General features: G+C 46.3%; 2 pseudogenes; both read right to left on the minus strand.

Moving 5' to 3' along the window:
- The window catches only part of LOC105862849 (tubulin polyglutamylase complex subunit 2 pseudogene), a 153,699-nt pseudogene that overhangs the window by 124,375 nt on the left and 3,543 nt on the right, over positions 1-25,781 (minus strand).
- LOC105863745 (serpin B9 pseudogene) lies at positions 21,880-25,192 on the minus strand (annotated as a pseudogene).

Consider the following 25,781-nt stretch of genomic DNA (forward strand, 5'->3'; position numbering starts at 1 on the left):
CGGATGAACATTTTCACACAGACATTTATATTCCACACCTAGAGCCTGAAAAAAAGACACACCTTTTACCTGAATACCTACAAAGAATAAACCCCACTCTTAGGGCTTGAATCCCTTTTGAGCATTCTTTGGTGTTTTTTCACCTATAAAGGGTGGAGGGAGAGGCCTGGGAGGATAAAACGTGGGCATTTCTGGAGCGACAGTGCCACCAAGCGGAATCTTTTTGAGTATGGCTTCCAGCTAGTCTGTTTGTACACGGAGGGGAGGCCTCTGAGAGAAGGAAGCATAAGTTTGGGGAAATCGGCAAGTTCTGGGGCTGCACTTGTGGACCCCACTGGGTGACACCAAGTTTAATGAGAAAGGAAAGGAGTCAGGCTGGGAAACCATGAGTCCCTGGCTGCCAGGCTCAAGAGTCCCTGTAGTCCAGTCCTTGGCATCTGCCATGTTTGGGAACCTGAAGGTGTAACTACCATAGGGGATTTGTTGTGGGATCTTTCCTGCTGGTACAGGGGCAACACTGGGGCATTAAGAGGGACACTTTCCTGGCAGTGGGGGCCACTGGGAAATCGGGACCTAAGGGTACATCTGGAAAACCTAGGCCCAGCTATGGAAAGAGGGGCCAGCACCTGTAATAGAGTAGTGGAACCTACTCCCATAGGTATGGAAAGGTAAATTTGAGAGTGGTGAATAAGTAACAGGGTTTGGCCAGGAAACAAAAAAAACAGGGTTTTATGTGTCTTTAAAGCTTTCCACCACTCTTTTTAGGAACTGTAGCTTGGCAGATTAAGTGTTTTGCTAAAAGTAATAACTGCCACCTGGTGCTATCCCTCCCAGGTGGGGTCATGGCAAGTATCAAGGCTTTGTCTTTGGCAGAGATGGGAGGATTAGCATACTTAACTATAGTAATTGCCTGAAGCAGAGAAAGTGATTCTGGGTTTTTTTTTTGGTTTGTTTTTTTTTTTTTTTTTTAGCATACTACAGGGGTTTAAATGTTTAGATTACATATATTGCCTTTGCCCGGCCCAAATCAGAGCATTAGGCGTGTGCGTACCCCAGACAGTGTGCACCACACCCACTAGGTGTGAATGAAAACCATCCATTAAAAGCTCTGTGTTTCTGCTTATATTTTGGAACATGTGGATTTTGAGATGATAGCCTGCCTTTTTTCCTCCCTTTGTTCACAAGAAAATGAATCTCTTTCCTGATCACTGGAAAGACCTGTCCTTGTTCTGATTCTGCCTCATGGACAAGTGCTGAGTTTTCGGTAACACAGCCACAAATTCAGGGACACTCTCTTGTAGACAGGATCAATTCCCTGAGTACTGGGTACTAAAACAAAGCAAGAAAAGGTTGCACAGGTGCATGGCAGTTCATTTTTGGATGATTTCCTCTCGCTCCTGTCAAAGAAACTCTGGGTCACAGACCACACACCATGCCAACCTGTGCAGGATCTCCTGTTGTACAGAGCGTGGCGGCACCCACTGGGCATCCACAGGCTAAGTCGGCCCTCATACCCTGCAGTTGGGTGACCTGGGTCCGCATTGCTCATAGACTATAGTTGGGGGACATTCCAGTGTTGCCCTGATCCCTCCCCTCCACTGATAGGAGCCAGTTGATCCCCTCATGAAAGGCACATGCCTTCACACATGAGGAGGTCTATCTTCTGTGAGTCCGGCTGTCCCAGAGCGATGGCCCAGGCCAATGGAGCACACAGAGACGGCCACACTCACAGCTGTGGGTTGGGGCATGATCAGATCCTGTAGGTTCATATCCTGAAGAGTGGATTGGTGGAGAGAAAGGTCAATTGTCCTGAAAGGCTTTGCACACTTGAGACCATTCCTTGTGCCCCGGTAATTCACACTCATGACCTTCCTGAATTCTTGCTCAGGAGACTCTAGAAACCATCCAGTAGGTAAGAAAGAAAAGGAGTATAGTGCTGGGCCTTGAGGCTTCTTTCCAAACCGTTGCCTAGCACTGAACAGGTAGCACAGCTGCAGGCAGGTGGGAACTGGCATATAGCACGACCTACAACAATGGTTGTCCAGTAGCAGGCCACAGGTAGTAAAGGTGTACGAGTTAGTCCTCTGTGCCCAGAACTATGCACATTGTTTCTGGCTTTGGCAGGGCTGGTTCATGGGGATGAATCTTGGAAATACCCAGAGGAAGGGGGCTGGGATAAAGCAGAATGGAAAAAATGTGTGGAAAGGAGCCAGAGACTCTCACTGAACCCAAGGGTAGTGCATTTACACAGGGTCACTGGGCATTCTTGATTACACGTACCTGGGCAACCTCAGGTAAGAGACCAGGACATGCAGAGCAAACCAGAAAACAAGGAATATTTTTGGGCATTGCCTTCATGTTCTTGGGATTTTGGGCAAACCAGCCTATTAAAGAGAAGTCTGCAGATACTCCGACAATTTCTCCTTTGGAAATGAATCTTCCAAAGCTAAGGAGAGGCCTCTGTAAGAATGCACTCACAACTTGGAGTCAGTATGGCAAAAAGGCAAAGAATCAGAAGGATACATACAAACAGCCCTAAACTGTAGCCCCCCCAGTGCAGGCTTCTCATAGTCCTACCCAGACATGGCCGCCACCAGGCTCCCCAGATGGGACTTCCTGTACAGGCTCGCCAGGCGGCTAGATGTCTACCTCGGCCTGCGACCTGGCCCTGGTACATGCTGCACCCACAACGGGTCACCCTTCCCCCAGGCCTCCAGAGAGCTCTGATCTGTCCTGGGTCTGGTGCCCTGTCCCTGCTGGACCCTGACTACACTCCCAAGCCACTCCTCCCCACGAAACCCCAGGCCTGGCTTTGCGGGAGCGCCAAACTAGTTCCTCTGGATGGCACTGTTGCACCACAAATGCCTGCCTGCCCTTCCCCCAGGTCCACTCCCTCCGCCCTTGGCTGAGGAAAAAACGCCAACCACTATCCAATCTGGCTCCAACATGGCAGATAGCACCCACTTGCCCATGTGGAGTAGGATCTGCCCCACCACCCTGTATCTGGCCTAACTTGGGTCCCCTTTACCTGCCTTCCTGACCCAAAGGAATGAGTTCACTTGTAATCCTCCTAGCAAGGCATGGGAACCAACACAATCCCCACCTACACTGTGACCACTGGGGACCGCTTGAGCCCTCAGGGACAAGATCCAGAGCAGATACAGGGCTGGATGCACCCCAGCCTTTGCCAGTGAGGAAACATTCAGACGTGGGCACTCGCACAGGTCAGTCCAAGGCCAGATTTAGGACCAAGTCAAGTGTGAGCAGAGTCCCAAGGTTACCTGGTGGGGAGCAAGGAGACAGGACACACTCTAAGCCCTGGACAGAGGGTCCTTCTCACTCTGGAAGCGTGGGGTGGTTCAGGCAGGATGAGGTCAGACAGGAACAGAGTCAGGTGACACCCCTTCTTCCTAAGTCCATTTCCAGACAGCTCCTATCTGGAGGCCTGCTGTGAAAAACACATAGAGGTGCCCGTGCTTCTGCGGACTTGCATATGTTAGATCAGATATGGACAAGAATAAGGCACAGTGATTACATCTCTTCCCCATAAATGAGTGGGTATTCTAATAGATATCTTACTACTGTGTCAGGACTGATTAAAAAGGGGAATACCCCAAACCCATGCAAAAAAGCTAACTGCCCAGGAAGACTTCTGTGAAGTGGCTTTTGCCATGTCTACCCCTTACCTTTAGCTGTATATATGCAGGTGTCACCTTCCTTCATCCTGGTTGGACACTTTGTTGACTGCAATCCCACTCATCCCCATGAGGCTACAAAAAGGAAGAGGGTCAAGGAATCGGTAAAGACAATTATCTAGTGTCTCTTTGAAACTTCTAAAGAAATTACAGAGTAAAAATCACCCCTACTCATTTCTAGGCAATTGCATGAAGTTATTTGGCGCTATAATAAAGCAGCAGCTCTCCGGGAACTATGTATTTTGAAAAAAGGCATAATTTACTCTTGGCTTTCTGCTCACTGACAACTATAACCAGCCTACCTTGGGTGTCTGTACTCACACAACTTCTCTCCTGGTATCTGCTCTGTGTGACTATGTAAAAGTGTATGTCAAAATTTCCAAGTGAAGCTGTTTGTTCCACCTCAGTCTAATGGAATAACACACCCTTGAAGAATTGGAAGCTAATCTGGCTAGAAAAGGAATGGGAAAGCAGGTATCTGCAGTCTGGCTACACACAGATCCACCACAATGACTTAGTAGGGATAAAGGCAAATCATTCTTGGGGGTGGCTTCATCTCAATGTACTCAAGACGTGGTTTCAGGGTTGACAGAGACTCTACTCCGCGTACCTGTCAGTCACACATTCTCACTCTGTCAGAACTGGGACTTAATACCCAGACAACAAGGTCTGATCTCTTTCAAAGAAAAGAAGATGGGAAGGAGGACAACAGAAACCAAGTGTCCAAAATGAAGAGACATGGTAAACAAATGATCCTGCTGCTATCACCCCAGGCAGTGGTTACGGGAGAAATGGAAATAATCTGGCTGGATGTTGACTCTGCACACATGTGCAAAGGCCAGGGGACGTGTGTTTTATTCCATATCAGCTTTGCAGGGTCAGAGAGAAGGCCAAAAGCAGACAAACTTCCACATTTTGATTCATATGCAGAAGATACAAGAAGCAAGCACACAGGAAAAAATTGGCATCTACTTCTCACTTTAGGGAGGGATGGTAACGGCTAATACAAAAGGCACGATTTTGGATTGCACATCACACAATGGAAAGGGCTGTCTCTTTAACTGAAAAAAACCTCTATCCCTAGTGGTACTACTAACGTTGTCTAGGAGCAAGAATATCGAAAAGGAAAAGGTAAATATATAGACATATTTAGGGATGAGAGCTTGCGTGTGTATCAACGTATGAATGATTACATGCATGAATGTGTGGGGTGGGTGGACAGCACTGCCACACTTCCATGTAGAGTTTGTGACGAGGGGCTGCACAACCAAAGGCCCTTTCCGAAGTCACCTACCTGTGTAAAACCACTGGGTTCTTCTCCTGAGCCTTGGAACCCCAATCTGGGCTACTCAATGGGGAGTGACTACTTCAGTCCCTGTAGGTGACCCAAGGCTACATCCTTACAGTCTTGTTAAGTCACATGGCTCCTGTCAATTCCTGCTGCTCCCAATGTGGCCTTCTCTAGACTGCTCCTAAGGCAGTTTGTTCCTGGAATGTGCTTCCCTTGGTTGGCTCCTTGGGGCTAGTAGCTCTGGATCCTTGAGGACAGAATGCAGGTAATGACTGCAGCTTAAGAGGGGAAATCCAAATACTCAGCACATGCCAGGCTATGAGTCAATTTTCCCTCAGGGGCAACCTTATAATACTCACAGCTGTGACCAGAAAACTGGCTACGTCATTATAGTAAATTCTAGCTAAAAGCTTAAGAGATGATGATGTATTGACGGATAAATCGATATATCTACACCTTTGGTTGAACATTTTCACACAGACATTTATATTCACACCAAGAGCCTGAAAAAAAGACACACTTTTTTTCTACACAGCTGAAAAGAATAATGCCCACTCTTAGGGCTTGAATCCCTTTTGAGCATTCTTTGGCGTTTTTTCACCTATAAAGGGTGGAGGGAGAGGCTTAGGAGGACAAATTTTGGGCATATCTGGAGCGACAGTGCCCCCAAGTGGAATCTTTTTGAGTATGGCTTCCAGCTTGTCTTTGTGTACACTGAGGGGAGGCCTCTGAGAGGAAGAAGGGTAAGTTTGGGGAAATGGACGAATTCTGGGGCTGTACTGAGGGACCCCCACAGGGTGACCCCTGTTTTATTAAGAGAGAGGAATAATTATGCTGTGCTACCAAGGAGCCCCCGGCTGTCAGGCCTGCCTGGCTGGGGAGTGCCTGGAGTCCAGTTTTCGGCGGCCGCCATGTTTGGGAACCTGGAGCTGAAACTACTGCAGGGGATTTTGCACTGGTCCTTCCTGATGGTACAGGGGCAACATTGGGGCATTAAGAGGGACACTTTCTGGGCAGTTGAGGCCACTGGGAAATCCAGACTTAATAGTCCATCTGGAAAACCTAGGCCCAGCCGAGTAAAGAGGAGGACCCAGTGCCAGAATGTCATGGGCGGTCTCTCATAGAAAGGATAAATATCCTCATTCTTGGGTACTAGAACAAAAGACGAAATGATAACATGGTGCACAGACTCCCAAGTTCTGGGGGATTCCTTTCGTTCCTGTCAGAGAAAGTCTGTGTCACAGGCCCCACAGGATGGCATGCTATGCATCTTCTCCCATTGCACAGACCTTGGTAGCATCCTCTGGGGATCCACAAGTCAATGTGGCCTCTGTTCTCTGGAGCTGGGGGACACGGGTCTCTGTTGCTCATGCATTACAGTTGGGGATATTCCAAATGTCCCCTGTTCCCTGGCCTACGGTGGCTAGACCTGGTTACTCGCCTCCATAAATATACCAGGGGTCACACATATGGAGGAGTATGCTATCTGGGTCTGGCTTTCCCAGATCATTGCCTGGACTAATGGACACACAGAGACAGATAAGGGAGACCCTCATTACCTAATACTAACCTATCACCTGGCATCTGCAGTCATGCTTACCTACTGCATCAGCCACCTGAGACCCCACTCCTTAGACCACCCTAACCTAATAAAAGTGGAAGAAACCCGGTAGATGGGGCTCAGAATTTGGTGGCCAGTCCCCTCTAAGCCTGGTGGTGAAGAAACCTTGGTTTTCCACTCTCCATGTGCGGCTCAGTTTGTCCACGCAGCCACCCACTGTAACATTTGCTGTAACAAGAACGACATACTCACAGTGTTTGGTGGGGGTGTGATCACATCCTCTAGGTCCTTACCCTGATCAGTTCATCAATAGAGAAATAGGTCTGTTGGCCCAAAGGCTCAGCGAATATGGATGGCCTGCGCATTAATTCAGGAAACTCATTTGTGTGAAGTACTGGAGCCCTACAATAATTTTTAGAAACCATCCAATAAGTATAAAAAAAAAAGGAGTGCATTCCTGGGCCTACAGTATCCTTGGGCTAGCGTTGAACAGGTAGCACAGATACAGGCAGGGGGCAAGTGGCACAGAGTATGACCACGACAGTGGTTCTCCAGTAGCAGGCCATAGGTCATAATGGTCCATGGAGAGCCCTGTGTGCCCAGGAGTATTTCACATCATTTTTGGCCCTGGCAGGTCTGACTGATGGGGATGAATCTGAGAAACTCAAGAAGACAGGGGACTGTGGATACAGCAACAGAGAGAAAAAAATGGGAAAGTAGGGGCAGACCATGACTTAAGCCAACAATGATGACATTTACACAGTGTCACAAGATCTTGTTGATTGCAAACTCCCTGAGCAAGCACAAGGTTCAGACCAAGCGATATAGAGGGTACCAGGAAACAAGGGATATTCCTGGTCATTGCCTTCAGGCTCTTGTGAATTTTAGGCAAGGTAAATGAGGAAGGACATGTCTGCATAGACTCATACAATTGCTCACTTGGCAATGAGACTGGAACAGTAAGAATAGTTATCTGCAAGAATGCACTCAAGTGATACCTTGAAGTGAGTATGACAACAGGGAAAGAGGCAGAACACAAGCTGCCCATAGCCTTGAGGCCTTGTTCCCCAATACAGGCTCCACTAGTCCCGTCCAACTCCCAAGATGGGACTTCCTGTACAGTTCCAATAGGCAGCCTGTCCCTGGTGCTTTCACAGCCCAACCTCAGCCTGCCGACTGTCCCTGGTGCTTCCACAGCCCAACCCGCCATGGGCGACTCTTCCACTAGCCTCCTCAGAGATCTGATCTGTCTGGGGATGCCTGTCCCCTGTCTCTGCTTGACCTTGACTACACTCCCAAGTCACTTCTCCCCAGGAAACTCCAGCCCTAGCTCTGCAAGATGCCAAACAAGTTCCTCTGGATGGCACTGTTGCACCACAAATGCCCGCCTGCCCTTCCCCCAGGTCCACTCCCTCCGCCTTTTGGTGAGGAAAAAACGCCAACCACTGTCCAATCTGACTCCAATATGGCAGATAGCACCTTCTTGGCAACTTTTTGGAGGAGCCATCTCACCTGCCCCTGTCCAAATAGTCAGAAAAAAGGGTGACACTGAGACAGCAGGCATGAGCATAAGGTCCTATTCCCTCTGTCAGCCCACCGTAGTTCAGGCATAGATAGGTCACATAGGACTGGCGACAGGTGCTACCCCTAAGGCACCGGTCACCTGTCCTCCTCCTGGTTCTCTTCCTGGGGGCCCCAGATCCATGTCAGGAGAGCTCCTAACGGGGTGCCTGCTGTTTAAAACACATAGAGCTGTGCATGCTTCTGCGGACTCCTGTGTGTAATGTCAGAGGAGGACAAGGATAAGCCAGAATATTTGCAACTTCTTTCTTGGGAGTATATATTCTCATGGACAATTTACCATAACTGTGTCTAGGCTGAGCAGAAAACAGAACACTCCCAATATGTGTTCAAAAATCACACTGCCCAGGAACACTACTGTGTAAATAAGACACAGTAAATAGAAGGAACAGTGGACACCCCAGCTGCAGCTTCTGTGCTCATGACCCCACGTTGGTCCCCCAAAATCTGTGTGGTCTTCCCCACAGCAACCTGTTTTCTCCTGTCTCTCTCTTTCTCTCTCCTCACACCCATATGCTGACTCCTCCCTGTCATCCTTTCTCTCTCTCTCTCTCTCTCTCTCTCTCTCTGTGATGCCCCACTGTCACTGCCTATGTATGTGCATGCATGCAACTGCACATATTCTGTTTTCTCCAGGATCACACATAAAGATATTGCCCCAATGTCATAAAAATGGAATCGAAGGTGTTAGTAATCATTCAACCATACCAAGAGGTGTTAGGACAGATGGAAAAGAGCCCAAGACCCCATGCCAGCACTTCCATGGTGGATGCTGCTGCCTCAGCCACCAAAGCTACCCGGAAAACCCCATCCCTGATCCCCAAGGCCAAGGACAAGGAAGTGACAGTTGGACGTTATCCCCTTCGTCCTGGGAAAGCTGCCCACATGCACCATGCAAACTGTATTTTCATGGAAGTTTCTTCACAGTGCGGGTGCACACAAGTGTACAAGGATTCACATATCTACTTCAGGGTCTTCCTGGATTCTGGTGGGAGGGAGGGACATGTCCGTTTTAGGTCCTTTGCAACGTTTTTCACTTCAAGGAAGATACCCTTCTCCTAAAAAGTCAGCCCTTTGAGGCCCAACACCTCACTCTGCCTGCATTTGCTACTTGCCTTGAGAAAGACATCCCACCTGTGATCCCAGGAGGGTCTACTGGGTCCCTTCCCACTCTTGAATTACACAAAGTGGGGTTTAGCAAACCCTGCTTGGAAAAGCATCTCTCTTCCATGAAAAACTGGTTATTCAAGTTCCAGGAAGGAGAAGAAAACACAGGACAATGGCCAGAGCCTCTGCCTTTCTAGATGGCATCTTTCAAAGGGACATGTACTCCTAGTTCTACTCCTGGAATCCAAGTCTCACTGAGCCTGGATGCTGCCCATGGGGCCACATAAGGACATGGAGTGGAATGCAAGGGTGAAGGCGCCAGGGCCCACCACCATTTTCCATGGCACCTGAGCCTGCCCTGCCTGTCCCTTCTGCCACACAGCAGTCTCTCCCTGGACAAAAGCCAACGGCTCCGTCCTTCTGGAGGCACTTGGCTTCCTGCACTTTAGATTGTTTAGGTACATCCCTCCTCGCCAGTGGAAACTCAGAGTGTCCTTTGTCCAAAGTTTGGCACCGCAGCCATTTTTCCACTCCTGATGTCAGAGAGAAGGTCCTGGTATGCTCAGAGCACACAAATGAGGGAGGGTCGGAGGCATAAAATACTGACAGGGGTGAGTGGGCTGGTTCCAAGGCAATTGCCCAATGATTTGGGAAATAGACATAACAGAAAATGGGAGCAGAGGTGTACTCTAGTGACAATCTGAGTGTGGGCCTTGTGGGGTGCCACCACGCCTGGCCACTGTGTCTTCTAACAAGGAGAAAGGAACATCTCAGCTCTGGATACCACGGTTGGCAATGGCTGAAGATAACTAGGTGCTCAGTGGTTCTTCACTGGGAAACAGTGTGAACACTGAGCCTTCTAAGCCATACTGCCCTTTGTTCCTAAGGGAATGGGCACCAGGGAAGCTGTCACCAGCCTTGCGTCCTGAGCTTCCAGCCCAAAGCTCTGGCTCCCCAGTGCAGGCTCCCAATAGTCCCGCCCAGACATGGCCGCCACCGGGTTTTGCAGCCGGGACTTCCTGTACAGGCCTGCTAGGCGTCTGGCTGTCCACCTGGAGCTGCTGCCTGTCCCTGGTGCTTCCACGGCCCCCACCTGCCACGGGCCACCCTTCCCCGAGACCTGCAGAGAGCTCTGATCTCTCCAGGGTCCGGTTCCCTGTCCCTGCTGGACCCTGACTGCACTCCCAAGCCACTTCTCCCCAGGAAACCCCAGGCCTGGCTTTGCGGGAGCACAAAACAGTTTCCTCTGGATGGCACTGTTGCACCACAAATGCCCGCCTGCCCTTCCCCAGGTCCACTCCCTCCGCCCTTGGCTGAGGAAAAAACGCCAACCACTGTCCAATTTGGCTCAAACATGGCGGATAGCACCATCTTGACCATTTGGAGGAGGAGCTGTCCCACTGCCCTGAGCCTGGCCTCACTAGGGTCCCCTTCACCTGCCTTCCTGACCAAAAGGGATGGGTTCACCTGCAGTCCCCCTAGCAAGGCATGGGAACCAACACAAACCCCACCTACACTGTGACCACTGGGAACTGCTTGAGCCCTCAGGGTCAAGATCCAGAGTGGACACAGGGTTGGATCCACCCCAGCCTTTGCCAGCCAGGAAACATTCTGACCTGAGCATTCACACAGGTCAGTCCAAAGCCAGATTTATGACCAGGTCGAGGGTGACTAGTGTCCCAATGTTACCTGGCGGGGAGCAAAGAGGCAACACACACTCTAAGCCAGGGGTCTTCAAACTTTTTAAACAGGGGCCAGTTCATTCTCCCTCAGACCGTTGGAGGATCCCACTATAGTTTTAAAAAAAAGTATGAACAAATTCCTATGCACACTGCACATATCTTATTTTGAAGTAAAAAACCAAATAGGCAAAAATACCTGCATGTGGCCCACAGGTCATAGTTTCAGGATGCCTGCTCTAAGGCCTGGACAGAGGGCCCTTCTTACTCTGGAAGCGTGGGGTGGTTCAGGCATGGCTAGGACAGACAGGACCACAGCCAGGAGCCACCTGCTAGACACCTGTTCTTCTCGTGCCGACCCTAGGTCCATTTCCAGACAGCTCCTATCTGGAGGCCTGCTGTGAAAAACACATAGTGGTGTGCGTGCTTCTGCGGACTTGCATATGTTAGATCGGATAAACACATTAATAAGGCACAATGATTACATTTTCTTCTCCATAAATGGGTGCGTATTCTAATAGATATTTAACTATGTCAAGACTCATTAAAAAGAGGAATACCCCAAACCCATGCAAAATCACAAACTGCCTGGTAAGACTTTTCTGAAGTGGCCTTGGGCCCTGTCTCTCACTTACCTTTAGCTGTATATCTGCAGGTGGCACCAGCCTTCATCCTGGTTGGACACTGTGTTAACTGTAATCCCACTGATCCCCATGAGGCTACAAAAAAGAAGGGGGTCATGGAATCAGTAAAAACAATACTCTAGGGTCTCTTTGACTTCTACAGAAATGACAGAGTAAAAATCAACCCTACTCATTTCTAGGCAATTACATGAAGTCATTTGGGGCTGTAATAAAGCAGCAGCTCTCCAGGAACTCTCTACCTTGAAAAAAGGGAAAATTTACTCTTGACTTTCTGCTCACTGACAACTACAACCAGCCTATCTTGGGCGTCTATGCTCACAGAACTTCTCTCCTGGTATCTGTTCTGTGTGACTATGGAAAAGTATATGTCAAAATATCCAAGTGAAGCTGTTTGCTCCTCCTCATTCTAATGGAATAAAACACCCTGGAAGAACTGGTAGCTCATCTGGCTAGAAAAGGAACGGGAAGCAGGTATCTGTAGTCTGGCTGCACACAGATTGACCACAGTGATATTTTAGGGATGATGGCAAATCATTCTTGGGGGCGGCTTCGTCTCAATGTACTCAAGACGTGGTTTCAGGGTAGATACAGACTCTACTCCATGTACCTGTCAGTCACACATTCCCATCCTGTCAGAACTAGGACTTAATACCCAGACAACAAGGTCTGATCTCTTTCTTTCAATGAAAATAAGATGCGAAGGAGGAAAACAGAAACCAAGTGACCAAAATGAAGAGACATGGTAAACAAATGATCCTGCTGCTATCACCCCAGGCAGTGGTTACAGGGGAAATGGAAACGATCTGGCTGGATGTTGACTCTGCACACATGTACAAAGGCCAAGGGACGTGTGTTTTATTCCATATCAGCTTTGCAGGGTCAGAGAGAAGGCCGAAAGCAGACAAACTTCCACATTTTGATTCATATGCACAAGATACAAGAAGCAAACACACAGGAAAAAATTGGCATCTACTTCTCAGTTTAGGAAGGGATGGTAACAGGGGTAGAAGACAAAAGACACAATTAGGGATTGGACATCACACAATGGAAAGGGCTGTCTCTTTAACTGAAAAAAACCTCTATCCCTAGTGGTACTACCAACGTTGTCATGGGAGTAAGAATATCGAAAAGGGAAACGTAAATGTGTACACATATATAGGGATGAGAGTTTGCGTGTGTATGGACGCATGAATCATTGTGTGAATGAATGTATGGGGTGAGTGGACAGCACAGCCACACTACCATATAGACTTTGCCATGAGGGTCTGTAGACCAAAGGCCCTTTCCGAGGTCACTTACTGTGTAAAACCACTGGGTTCTCCTCCTGAGCCTTGGAAGCCCAATCTGGGCTACTCAATGGGGAGTGACTACTTCAGTCCCTGTAGGTGACCCAAGGCTACATCCTTATAGTCTTCTCACCTTACATGGCTCCTGTCAATTCCTGCTGCTCCCACAATGGCCTTCTCTAGACTGCCCCTAAGGCAGTTTGTTCCTGGAATGTGCTTTGATTGGATGGGTCCTTGGGGCTAACCCTGGCTCTCTAAGAACAGAATGCAGGTAATGACTGCAGCATAAGAAGGGAAATCCAGATTCAGCACATGTCAACCTATGAATCGATTTTCCCTCAGGAGCAGCCTTATAACACCCATAGGAGTGACCAGAAAACTGGGTACCTCATTATAGTAAATTCTGGCTCAAAGCTTATGAGGGGATGACATATTGACAGATAAATCGATACATCTACACCTTTGGTTGAACAGTTTCACACATTTATATTTTGCACCTAGAGCGTGAAAAACAGACACACCTTTTTCCTCAACACCTGAAAAAAAAAACGAACCCAACTCTTAGGGCTTGAATCCCTTTTGAGCATTCTTTGGCGTTTTTTCACCTATAAAGGGTGGAGGGAGAGGCCAGGGAGGCCAAATTGTAGGTATTTCTGGACCGATAGTGCCCCCAAGTGGCAACTTTTTATATATGACTTCCATCTAGTCTCTATGTACACTGAGGGGAGCCCTCTGAGAGGAGGAAGCATAAATTTGGGGAAATGGGCGAATTCTGGGGCTGTACTGAGGGACCCCACTGGGAGACCCCTGGTTTCGTGAGAGAGGAGGAGTCAGGCTGTGCTACCAAGGGGCTCCCTGCTGTCAGGCCTGCCTAGCTGGGGAGTGCCTGGAGTCCAGTTTTCGGCGGCCACCATGTTTGGGAACCTGGAGCTGAAACTACCACAGGGGATTTTGCACTGGTCCTTCCTGATGGTACAGGGGCAACATTGGGGCATTAAGAGGGACACTTTCTGGGCAGTTGAGGCCACTGGGAAATTCGGACTTAATAGTCCATCTGGAAAACCTAGGCCCAACCCAGAAAAGAGGAGGAGCCAGAGCCAGAAAGTCACGGGCAATCTCTTGTAGAAAGGATAAATATCCTTATTCCTGGGTACTAGAACAAAACAAGAAAAGGTAACACCGTGCACAGCCTCCCAAGTTCTGGGTGATTCCTTACTCTCCTGTCAGAGAAAGTCTGAGTCACTGGCTCCACAGAATGGCATGCTATGCATCTTCTCCCATTGCACAGAGTCCAGCGGTATCCACAAGTCAACGTGGCCTCCAGCCTCTGGAGCTGGGGGACAGGGGTCTGTAATGGTCCTGCATTACAGTTGGGGAACATTCCAAACGTTCCCTGTTCCCTGGCCTCCAGTATCTTGACCCGGTTACTCGCCTCCATAAATATACCTGGGGTCACACGTACAGAGCAGTATGTTTTCTGGGTCTGGCTTTCCCAGAGCACTGCCCAGGCTAATGGAGCACACAGAGGCTGACAAGGAAGACCCTCATCAACATAATACTAACCTATCACCTGGTTATTGTAGTCATACTTACCTATTGCATCAGCCACCTGAGACCCCAGCGCACGGGCCACCCCAACCTAATAAAAATGGAAGAAACCCTGTAGATGGGGCTCACAATTTGGTGGCCAGTCCCCTTCAGGCTGATGGTGAATAAATCTTGGTTCTCCAACTCTCCGTGTGCCGCTTGGTTTGTCCTTGCAAACTATCGCTGAAGGACTTGTTGTAACAAGACCGACACACTCAGAATTTTTGGTGGGGGTGTGATCAGAGCCCCTAGTTCCAAGCCCTGACCAGTTCATTATCAGGGAAATAAGCCAGTTGTCCCAAAGACTCAGCGCATATGGACGGCCTGCGCATGAATTCAGGAAACTCATGAGTGCGAAGTACTGGAGCCCTAGCAATAATTTTTAGAAACCATTCAGTAGGTATGAAAAAAAAAATGCAGTCCTGGGCCTATCATATCCTTTGGCTAGTCTTGAACAGGTAGCACAGATATGGGCAGGGGGGAACTGGCACAGAGTATGACCCGTAACAGTGGTTCTCCAGTAGCAGGCCATAGGTCATAAAGGTCTGTGAGAAAGCCCTGTGTGCCCAGCAGTATTTCACATCATTTCTGGCCTTGGCAGGTCTGACTGATGGGGAGAGGGGAATCTAAGAAACTCAAAAAAGAAGAGGACTGTGGAGAGAGCAACAGAGAAGAAAAATGTGGAAAGGAGAGGGAGACCGAGACTGAAATCAACAGTGATGCCATTTACATAGTGTTACCAGACCTTCTTGATTGCAAACTCCCTGAGCAATCACAAGGTTGAGACCTAGAGATATAGAGGAAACCAGGAAACAAGGGATGTTCCTCGCCATGGCCTTGAGGCTTTTGTGAATTTTAGGCAAGGTAAATGAGGAAGGGGATGTCTGCAGAGGTTCAGGGAATTGTCCCCTTGGCAATGAGACTTGCAAAGGTAAGAATAGTCCTCTGGGAGAATGTACTCACTGACACCTTGGGGTGAGTATGGCAGCAGGCATAGGGGCACAATACAAACTGCCCATAGCCTTGAGGTCTGGTTCCCCAGTAAAGGCTCCCACTAGTCCCGCCCAGACATGGCTGCCACCAGGCTCCACAGCCAGTACTTCCTATACAGGCCAGCCAGGCGGCTGGCTGTCCACCTTGGCCTGCCGCCTGGCCCTGGTGCTTCAACGGCTCTACCCGCCACGGCCACGCTTCCCCCTGAGGCCTCCAGAGAGCTCTGCTCTATCTGGGGCCTGTCCCCTGTCCCTGCTGGACCCGGACTGCACTCCCAAGCCACTCCTCCCCAGGAAACCCCAGGCCTGGCTTTGAGGGAGGGCCTAACTATTTCCTCTGGATGGCACTGTAGCATCACAAATGTACGCCTGCCCTTCCCCCCCAGGTCCACTCCCTCCGCCCTTGGCTGAGGAAAAAACGTCAACCACTGTCCAATCTGGCTCCCACATGGTGGATAGCACTGTCTTTGCAACTTTTTGGAGGAGCTATCTCACCTGCCCCTGTCCAAATGGTCAGAAGAAAGTGTAGCACTGGGATAGTTGGCATGAGCACCGGGTCCCACTTGCTCTGCAAGCCCACCATGGTTCAGGCATAGCTAGGTCAGGTAGGCCGGGATCCAGGTGTCACCCCTCAGGCACCTGACCTCCTCTTGGTTCTCTTCCTGGGGACCTCACATTCATGTCACAAGAGATCCTAACAGGGTCCTTGCCATGCAAAACACATAGAGGTGTGGGTGCTTCTGTGGACTTGTGTGTGTTAGGCCAGACAAGGTCAAGGATACGGTAGAAGTCTATGTATCTTCTTCCCCCTAAATGGCTACACATCTTATGGTACCTTACCGTTCCTGTATCATGGCTAATCAAAAAGAGGAATACCCCCAACACATGTGTAGATAACATATGGCCCAGGAATAAGACTCAGCAAACAATTCACAGTAAATAGAGGGGACACAGGACACCCGAGCTACCCTCTCCCTGTCCACCTCTAGAATTTCACACCAGAAACTTCCGTGCAATGTTCCTACAACAAAGTGGTTTTTAACTCCCTCTTTCTCTGCCTTTCCCCACATCCCAACTCCTTCCTTCTCTCCTTATCTCTGCCCAACCCATCCTTTTCATTTCTCTCTTTCCCATCATAAATATTAACTGTTTTTCTCTTTTGTGTCCAGCACTCTCACTGTGTCTCAGTGTGTTTGCATGGTGCGTGTGTGTACGTGTGAGCACGTATGTTTGCTTCCTGATTCTCTAGGGCAAACATCAAGATATTACTACAAAACCATGAGAGATGCAATTGAAGGGATTAGAAATCACTGGAGTAGAGCAAGAGGCCTTAAGACAAATGCAAAGGAGTCCAAACCTCATGCCACCACCTCTACAGATGGATGCTGCTGCCTTGGCCACCACTGCCACCCTGAAAAGCCCCTACCCGATCCCCAAATCCCAGGCCAGAGAGCTCTGATCTGTCGGGGGTCCTGTCCCCTGTCCCTGCTGGACCCGGACTGCACTCCCAAGTCACTCCTCCCCAGGAAACCCCAGGCCTGGCTTCCTTGGAGCGCTAAACAACTTCCTCTGGATGGCACTGTTGCACCACAAATGCCTGCCTGCCCTTCCCACAGGTCCACTCCCTCCGCCCTTGGCTGAGGAAAAAACGCCAACCACTGTCCAATCTGGTTCCAACATGGTGGATAGCACCCTGTTAGTCACTTTGGGGAGGAGTCGTTCCACTGTCCTGAGCCTGGCCTCACTAGAGTCTCCTTATCTTGTCTTCTTGACCAAAACGGAAATTCCGTTGCATGCCCCCACCCCCACCAGCAATGGACCCAAACCTACCCCATCCCTAAGTACACCCTGAGCCCTGGAGGCTTTTTGAGCCCTCAGGGACAAGATCCAGACTGGTCTCATGGTTGTATCCCACTCCACCTCCTGGCAGCCAGGAAATATTCTGACTTGGTCACTCTCACATAACTTAAAGGCCAGTCTGACTACCAGGTTGAGGGCGACCGGTGTCCCATAGCCCCCTGGATCTGAGCAAAGAGTCAGTAGAAACTGCAACCTCTAGACAGTAGACCTGAGTGCTGGGTGAGCACTGGGTCCTCCTCATTGTGGTAGCCTGTGGGGGTTCAGGCATGGTGAGGTCAGACAGGACCGGAGCCAGGTGCCACCCCTAAGACACCTATTCCTCTTGCGCAAGGCCTAGGTCCATCTCGGGACGGCTTCCATAAGGAGGCTTGCTATGCAAAACACATAGAATGTGCCTGCTTCTGTAGACTCATGGTTGTTATGCCATACGAGGATAAGGTAGAAGTGTTTGTATCTTCTTCTCCATAAATGGGTGCATATACTCATGGACATCTTACCATTATTGGTTGGGGCTGATGAGAAAGGAGCATACTCCCCAACATGTGGGCAAAAATCACACTGCCCTGGAATGCTGCTCTGTAGACAAGACATAGTAAATATAAGGAACACAGGATATCATGGCTATTGACTTATTGCCTCAGAAATACTTTAGTGACCTATAGCAGGGAGGACAGGCCTCTGCCAGTGTGCTGGCAACCTTGGTGGTAGCCCTATAACTGGCAAAGTGGCAGGAGGAAAAATGCTGACAGGGCTGGGGCAGGTCTACTTTATAGCGAATTCCCCTAGTCTTGAGTAGACATGGCCACCATCCAGGGTTTCTGTGCCCTCTAAGTCAGGCATCCTGGTCTTTTCTCATCCTGATGCTTGTCCCTGGTGGCTCCAAAGCCCAAACTCAAGTCAGGACACACTGTCCGCATATCTCCTGGCAGTGTGGATCTGTTGGAGTTCCCTTCCTTAGTCCTGCCTGAGACCCTGACTTTTGTATAATTCTAATGCTCCATAGGAAGCTGTGACAGGGAAGGGGAGTTTGTTGGACTGGGGGAGACTTTGCTGTACATGGCAGTATTATACCAGTAATGTTAACTTGCCTTTTTTTGCCACCCTACCTAGTTACCTCTTCCTCTACCATTTGCTACTGAAAAAAATGTCAACCAGTACTAAAATGAATGAAACTAAGTGACTCCCAGGCCTGAAGTCTAGTCTTTTAGCATGCAGAGCACTTTCCAGGTAGGGTCACCCTGGCTTACTCTTAGACAGAAGGAAATGATGCCCCATCAAATCATCCTAGGAATGGACCAAAACATATCCATCTGACAGTATGCCTTTAGCACTGGATCTGATTGAGACCCTAGGAAATATCTTGAATCTAAGCACAGAGTTGAAGCCAAACTCACTCACTGCCCATTGGGAATATTTTGACTTGAGCACTCTCACTGAGATGTAACTTAGCCTTGAGGTGTCAGGTAGTCAGACACAAAGGGCAGTGGCCCAGAGGTACTAGGGGCCTGGGGTGAAGAGTGATGAGAAACTGCCATTCTAAGATAAAGAGACCCGAGGAAGACCAGGGGACATCAGTCTCACTTGGATGTCCCCTGGTCTTCAGACAACGATGGTCCTATTTTCAGGTCGGTCAGATATACGAGTCTCAGAGTAACTAGCATAGGAAATCTCTTTTCTAAACCCCTGCAATAAAAAATGTACCAAAGTTCAACATGTCTTCTGGTAGCTTAAGGCAGTGTCCCTAAAATAACCCAGTCCCCCTTATACTACTACCAGGGAATGCTCACAGATGAGAAAAACGTTTAATGTTTTTCTCTAGCCAACACATACCTGATGACAGGCCCCTAAACTTCCTTTCATAGAGCATTTCCCAGAAAGGGCTTACAATTGTAAATATGTATGTCTTACAATTCAGAACAGTCTCTCTCTAGGACCTGCTCTTCCTTTATTTTCTAATAAGACTAAATTTCTTTTAAATTAATTTAAACTCACTTTAAATTAATTTGCTTTAGTAAAAATTTTGATTATAAGTACCTAACAGTATAAAAAGTAAAAATAGGTTTGTAGATTTCTGATATATTAATTGAAAGTATATGACTCTGTACAGTATATCCTATAACAAAGAGAGGTAGGAGGGTTTGTGGCTGAGGTCTAGTAGTAATAAATAATTAGAAGATCATCCATATTCTAGTATATTCTACTACCAATACTGAAGCCAAAATGTATAAAAATTTCAAAATAACTCAGGAGGATGATAAAGCTGGACTCTTAAAATTACCTCAAAGGCTGTGGGAGAATCAACCCAACTCTGTGTAATCTGTGCATATAGTGGCTTGCAGCATGTAGGTTTTTTTTTTTATATGGATTTTATTTTAATTTCAATACTGTGCCACTCAGTATTATACATATGGGTGTATCCTGGAATTCTTCTTTCTTTAAATTATGTGCAGATTACAGAATTAGATTTTCATTGTTAAAAATTTAAATGTTACAGAAACAAAGAGAGCAAAAAATGGAAGTTTTCCTCCTATATCCCCTTCCCCAAATGTATGCCTGAGATAACGTTATCTCTGTTAGTAGTGAAGGGTGTAGCCTTTTAAAACCTTTCCCCAGGGATTTGCATACATAAATTTACATATACATATACAGGCTTTTGTACACATGGATGAGATCACATTATAAACATTGTATTCCAAGTTACATTTTTCACTTAATTTGTTTTCATGATCTTTTACAGAAGTGTATATAGGCATAACTTTTTTCAAAAAATTCTGCATAGTAGTCCATGATATAAACTAATTAAATTTTTTTCCTATTGAAGGAAAAATAAAACTGAACTAATTCCTATTCATTTTTTCTCTCCCTCCCTTCTTTCCTTCCTTCCTTCTTCCTTTCCTTTTTTTGCTATTCAAAAATAATGCTAACTGTACGCTTAGAAATGCTTAAGATGGTAAATTTTATATATTTTACCATTATTATAAAAATAAAAATAACTCTATAAAACTGCCTTATATTTTATATTATTATATTACATATTATATTTTCAAATGCTGCAGAGAAAAACTTGGAATATATCTAAGCATGTATACAAATATTTCTGTAGGTCAGACATTTATAAGTGCAAACACCAGTCCAAAAGGAATATTCATTTAAAATTGAAAGACTCTGATCAATTCCCCCCAAAAGTCTTAATCCACACTCCCACACCGTGTGAGTGCCATTTTCTTATGTGCACACCAATACTGGATATTACCAACCTAAATTAAAACAAAGAGCAGCACAGGAGTGCCCATTGTGATTGCATACCCTGTCTCAGAATGCCTGGTAATGCAAAAAGGACAAAGACAGAACAAAAAAAGAAACAGAAAACATAAACAACCGGTGTAGTAATTAGAAGGGTGTTCTCTCTCTTATTTGTACAAACAATTACATATCTAATAAAGATCATTTGCCTATCATGTAACCATATAGCAAAAACCCCAAGAGGATTTATTGAAAACTCTTAAGCTACTAAGAGTACACCAAATTGGTCATATAAGAGATAAATGCATAAATTTCAGAGGTTTACTTATACGCTACCATAACCAGGTAGGGGGAAATGCTCTTGGTTACAATGACAATAAAATTTAGAAATAACCATACTGAGAAAAACAAAAACTGTGTGAGGCTTACAAAAAAAAAACATTTAAAAGAGGTTTTGGCCGGGCGTGGTGGCTCACGCCTGTAATCCTAGCACTTTGGGAGGCCGAGGCGGGCGGATTGCTCAAGGTCAGGAGTTCGAAACCAGCCTGAGTGAGACCCCGTCTCTACCAAAAATAGAAATAAATTAATTGACCAACTAAAAATATATATACAAAAAATTAGCCGGGCATCGTGGCGCATGCCTGTAGTCCCAGCTACTCGGGAGGCTGAGGCAGTAGGATCACTGAGCCCCGGAGATTGAGGTTGCTGTGAGCCGGGCTGACGCCACGGCACTCACTCTAGCCTGGGCAACAAAGTGAGACTCTGTCTCAAAAAAAAAAAAAAAAAAAAAAAAAAAAAAAAGAGGTTTTAATAAAAATATATTTAAAAGGATTTGAATAAATGGAGACTACCCTCACTTTCCTGAATGAGAAAACTAAACATTATAAATAGATCAATTTACCCAAGTAATTTTTTGCTTAATGTCACGCTAACCCCTACCACCCCCAAAAAAATCCCAGTTAAAAAAAAATTGGGGTATTGAAAAATTATTCTAAATTTCATCTGGAAGAATAAAGATGAAAATATGGTATGAACCCTGGGGAAAACATATTATTTTACAAAATATCCAAAAATTGGCTATTTGTAAATAAACCAAATTATGTTTTCTCCTGAATGTGAACAATGTAAAAAATTCCACATGGATGAAATAGTTAAATCATTTAAGAAAATAAAAGTTCAGAATTAAAAATAACTGATGATTTAATTAATGGGAAAGTACTTCTAAGAATGAAAGCAGTATCAGAAATCACAAAGGGAAAACCTAGATTTGACTATAGGGGAAGAAAAAAACCCATTGATTAACAAAACATCGTAACGAAATTTAAAATCCAGTAACAAAATGAGTAAAAAATATAACAGAGAGGGGGATAATATCTTTAATAGGCAAACAGATATGTAAAAATTAGTAAAATGAACAACCAAACAGAAAAGTAGATGTGTGGACAATTCATAGAAGAGGATATTCAAGAACCAATAAACACATGAAAAAGCTTTCACCAATAATAAAAGAAATGCAACTGGCGTGTATCTTTGTATAATACATAATGTTGCAATTGTTCATAATTTACCTAAAAGGTGCTGAACTGTGTGCCCACTGCCAAGTTTTTTTTCACTCAGCATCACCTATCCATGAGATTGGATGTCTCATCTGGTTTGTATTGTACTTTCTAACTCCTACATAGGAAATGCTAGTAAAAAACACAATGAGATACCACTGTAGACTTACTAGGATTACCATATTTTTTTTAAAAAGGAAATGAAAAATAATAAGTGTTGGTGAGGATAGGAAGAGAAATTGCAACTCTCATACATTGCTGGTGGGAATGAATGTAAGATTCAGCAGCTGTGGGAAACATTGGTTGGCTGTTCCTCAAAAAGTTAAACATAGAATTACCATATGACCCAGCCATTCCACTCCTAGATATATACCCAACAGATAGAAAACAGGTATTCAGACAAATACACGTACATGGATATTTATAGTAGCACTATCACAATAGCCAAAAGGCAGAAACAATCCAAATTCCCAAATCAGATGGATGAGTAGATAAACAATTTGTGCTGCATCCAGGTAATAGAAAATTATTAAGCTGTAAAAAGGAATGAAGTACTGATACAAACTACAACCTAAATGAACCACAAAAACTGAAGCTAAATGAAAGCAGCCAGAAACAAAAGATCATATATGATTCAATTTATACGAACCACCCACAATTGGTACATCCATAGAGACAGTGAAGCAGACTGGTGATTACTGGGGCTAGAAGGAGAAAGGAATGGCGAGTGACTGCTTAATGGGTACAGGCTTTCCTTTTGGGATAATGAAAATTTTTTTGGAACTAGACAAAGGTGGTGGTTGCACAACATTGTTAACATACTAAATGCCAAGGAACTGTTCACTTTAAAATGGTTAATTAATGTTATATGAATTTCACCTCAATAAAAAAGATTCTAAAAGAGAAAATCAGTAAAGTAATATCTAACCACCAAAAAAACTAACATGGCTCATATCTGATCAACTTACTTATTACAGCACTATAAGTGGCACACAGAATGGGACTATATATAGTGGGATTATGTATGTAAGCTATGTAGTCCCAATGCTTGGTGAACATATGGCCTCATGAGAGAACTTTCCTAAGTACACAGAAAAATTAATAAATAAAGCTACTGCCATGAGAGATGGGCCCGCTGTGGGCAAGGAGAATTCAAAGGTGTACATCTGGTTATGGAGAAAATGAAAAATTTCTAAAATAAGGCATTTGAAATGAGCTTTAAGAGTTGAATAGAATTTTTACTGTTAGAGGTGAAGAAATACAATAACATGAAGAAAGTTGTGATCCCTGAAAGCGTAAGTTTAAAGACATTAACTAGTCCAATCTGGTTATTGTAAAAGCTATATAAGTTGGGCACAGATATTAAAGACCAGGTGTCAAAACACCATGACTTTTCTCCCTTTGTGTCCCCAAGTGCCTAATGCAGTGTTTGGCACATACTTGGTGACTGGTAAAAGTCAAACACAGGTAAAATATAAATGTGCATTAAAGAAACTTTTTAAAAAATCCAAGCACCAGGAAAACTATAAAATAGTAGTACTATCTAGCAGCATCTGTAGCTATTGAGTCATGTTAAAGCAAGTATGCAACAAGTTTTGAGGTATCAGGAAAGAGTGGTGAACTAAAATGAATTGCAAGTGGAATTCTAGAAAAACTATGCATGCCATTCTCTGCTATTTGAGATATATCCTAAATACAGCAGAGAATCATTAAGGTCTGTTCTATTACTCCAAGTCCATGGCTAAGAGGCAGAAGTGAGCAGTCCGCGCACGCACAGTGTGGAGCATGAAGTCAGGACACTGTTCTCACACTTGCACTCAGCTTTACGCCCATCCTCACGGAGCTGTAGAAGGGGACCTGGGGACACTGAAAGAGGAAAGTGCACCCCTTATGGAGATGAGAACCTGCCGCAGAACAGAAGGCAGTTGGCTTTGTTGTGCCGAATGAAGAAAAGGAAGGGGTGGTCGGCGCAGAACCGCGGAGCGGATTCCATGCAACACTCCGCAACCAGCTCGGCCGAGGCTGCCGCGGCCTCCGTGCCTTCTTCATTCACCTCCACAAAGCTCTTGTGCACAAACTTGGACAGACACAGGTCTCTCTCCACCGACATTGCCAAGTCAGCCTGGCCCTGCTGAAAGACATCTACCACTCCCAAACGCTGAAGCACAGATTCCATGTTGTAATGCTCTTGCAGTTTAAATTTTGGAAGGAAAACTTCAACTTCAGTACTCTCCATTGAGTCTGGCTTGGTCCAGGCTGTGAATTTCTCAAAAGTGAAATTTTGTTCCACCGAGCCCAGCTCCACGCCGTCGTCGGGCAGCAGCACCAGCAGGCTCAGCTCCCCGTCCGCGTAGGGCAGCTCCAGCACCTGCGCGTGCGCCTCGCGCGATCTTAAACGTGGCCTCCTGGAACATCATCTGCATCGGCCTCTGCTCCTGCTGGTTTATTTTAAAAGGCATTTCTCTGGTGCATGTTTTGTCAAACTGCTTGGTCCACCTTCCTTTGAAGTAGATGGCGTTTACAAGAACCAGCCTGGTCTGTGCATCAATTGAGTCACCAGGCAACAACTCCTGAATTTTACCTTCAGTCTTTTTTGAGACCCAAGTGTTGATGTGTCTCCTGGACTCTTCTGCAGCTTTGACAAAAGAAAGCTGCTCCAGCTCAGCGTGATAGAACTGAAGACAGGATTCCTTAAACGGTGAAAGGAATTTACAAGTCTTCTCTCCAAAGAGCCTGTTGGCTGTTCTAAGCAAGTAATGGGTGCCAGGCTTGTTCACTTCAGTGAGAAGTGACTGGAAACCCCGATGAATGTCTTTCTGTGTGTTTAAAGAAAGCACCTGGGCCATCTGGGCTGCAGTGTTTCCCTTTGCCCCCAGGAGGACCATGGCCAGGGCAGAGGAGATGCTTATGGGAGAATAAAACACGTTGTGCGAAGGGTCGTCTTGACAGAGTAGCCTTAGAAGGCTAATGGCAAAGGTGCCGTTGGCTTCAGCGAGAGTGTCCATGATGTAGCTCCTGCCGCCTTCGTCCGCCTGCCTCGCCGCGCTCGAGCCTGGACGCCGCCCCGGGCGCAGGACCCGACCCCAGCAGCGCGCCGGGGCTCTCACCCGAGGCGGGCGCCGCAGCCCTTTCTGTAGGTTTTTTTTAAAGGAAGAAATATAAAATGTTAAATTTAGATTAAGAACTATAGAACTATATGGTACCACTAAGAGCAGCCTATTCCTTTTCATTATACTATCCAGTTTTAAAAGCCAGTTGGAAAAATAAGCAGGCAAATGCTCCTCTCTTTATGAAAAGTCTGAACTGGTGATTTTTATTTCCTGAAAATTTAAAAAAGAGGAAATAAGAGTTCCTTGGTTTGAGTTCAAGTGAAAGGCTTTTAATGAGGATTTGAGAATTATTTACTTTTTTTTGAGACAGAGTCTTACTCTATTGCCCTTGCTAGAATGCCGTGGTGTCAGCCTAGCTCACTGTAACCTCAAATTCCTGAGCTTAAGAGATCCTTCTGCCTCAGCCTCCTGGGTAGCTGGGACTACAGGCATGTGCCACTATGCCCAGCTAATTTTTTCTATATATTTTTAGTTGTCCAGCTAATTTCTTTCTATTTTTAGTAGAGATGGGGTCTCACTCTTGCTCAGGCTGGTCTCAAACTCCTGAGCTCAAATGATCTGTCTGTCTCGGCTATGATTTCAGCCGTGA

The sequence above is a fragment of the Microcebus murinus genome, chromosome X, assembly GCF_040939455.1.
Source record: "Microcebus murinus isolate Inina chromosome X, M.murinus_Inina_mat1.0, whole genome shotgun sequence".
Taxonomy (NCBI): domain Eukaryota; kingdom Metazoa; phylum Chordata; class Mammalia; order Primates; family Cheirogaleidae; genus Microcebus; species Microcebus murinus.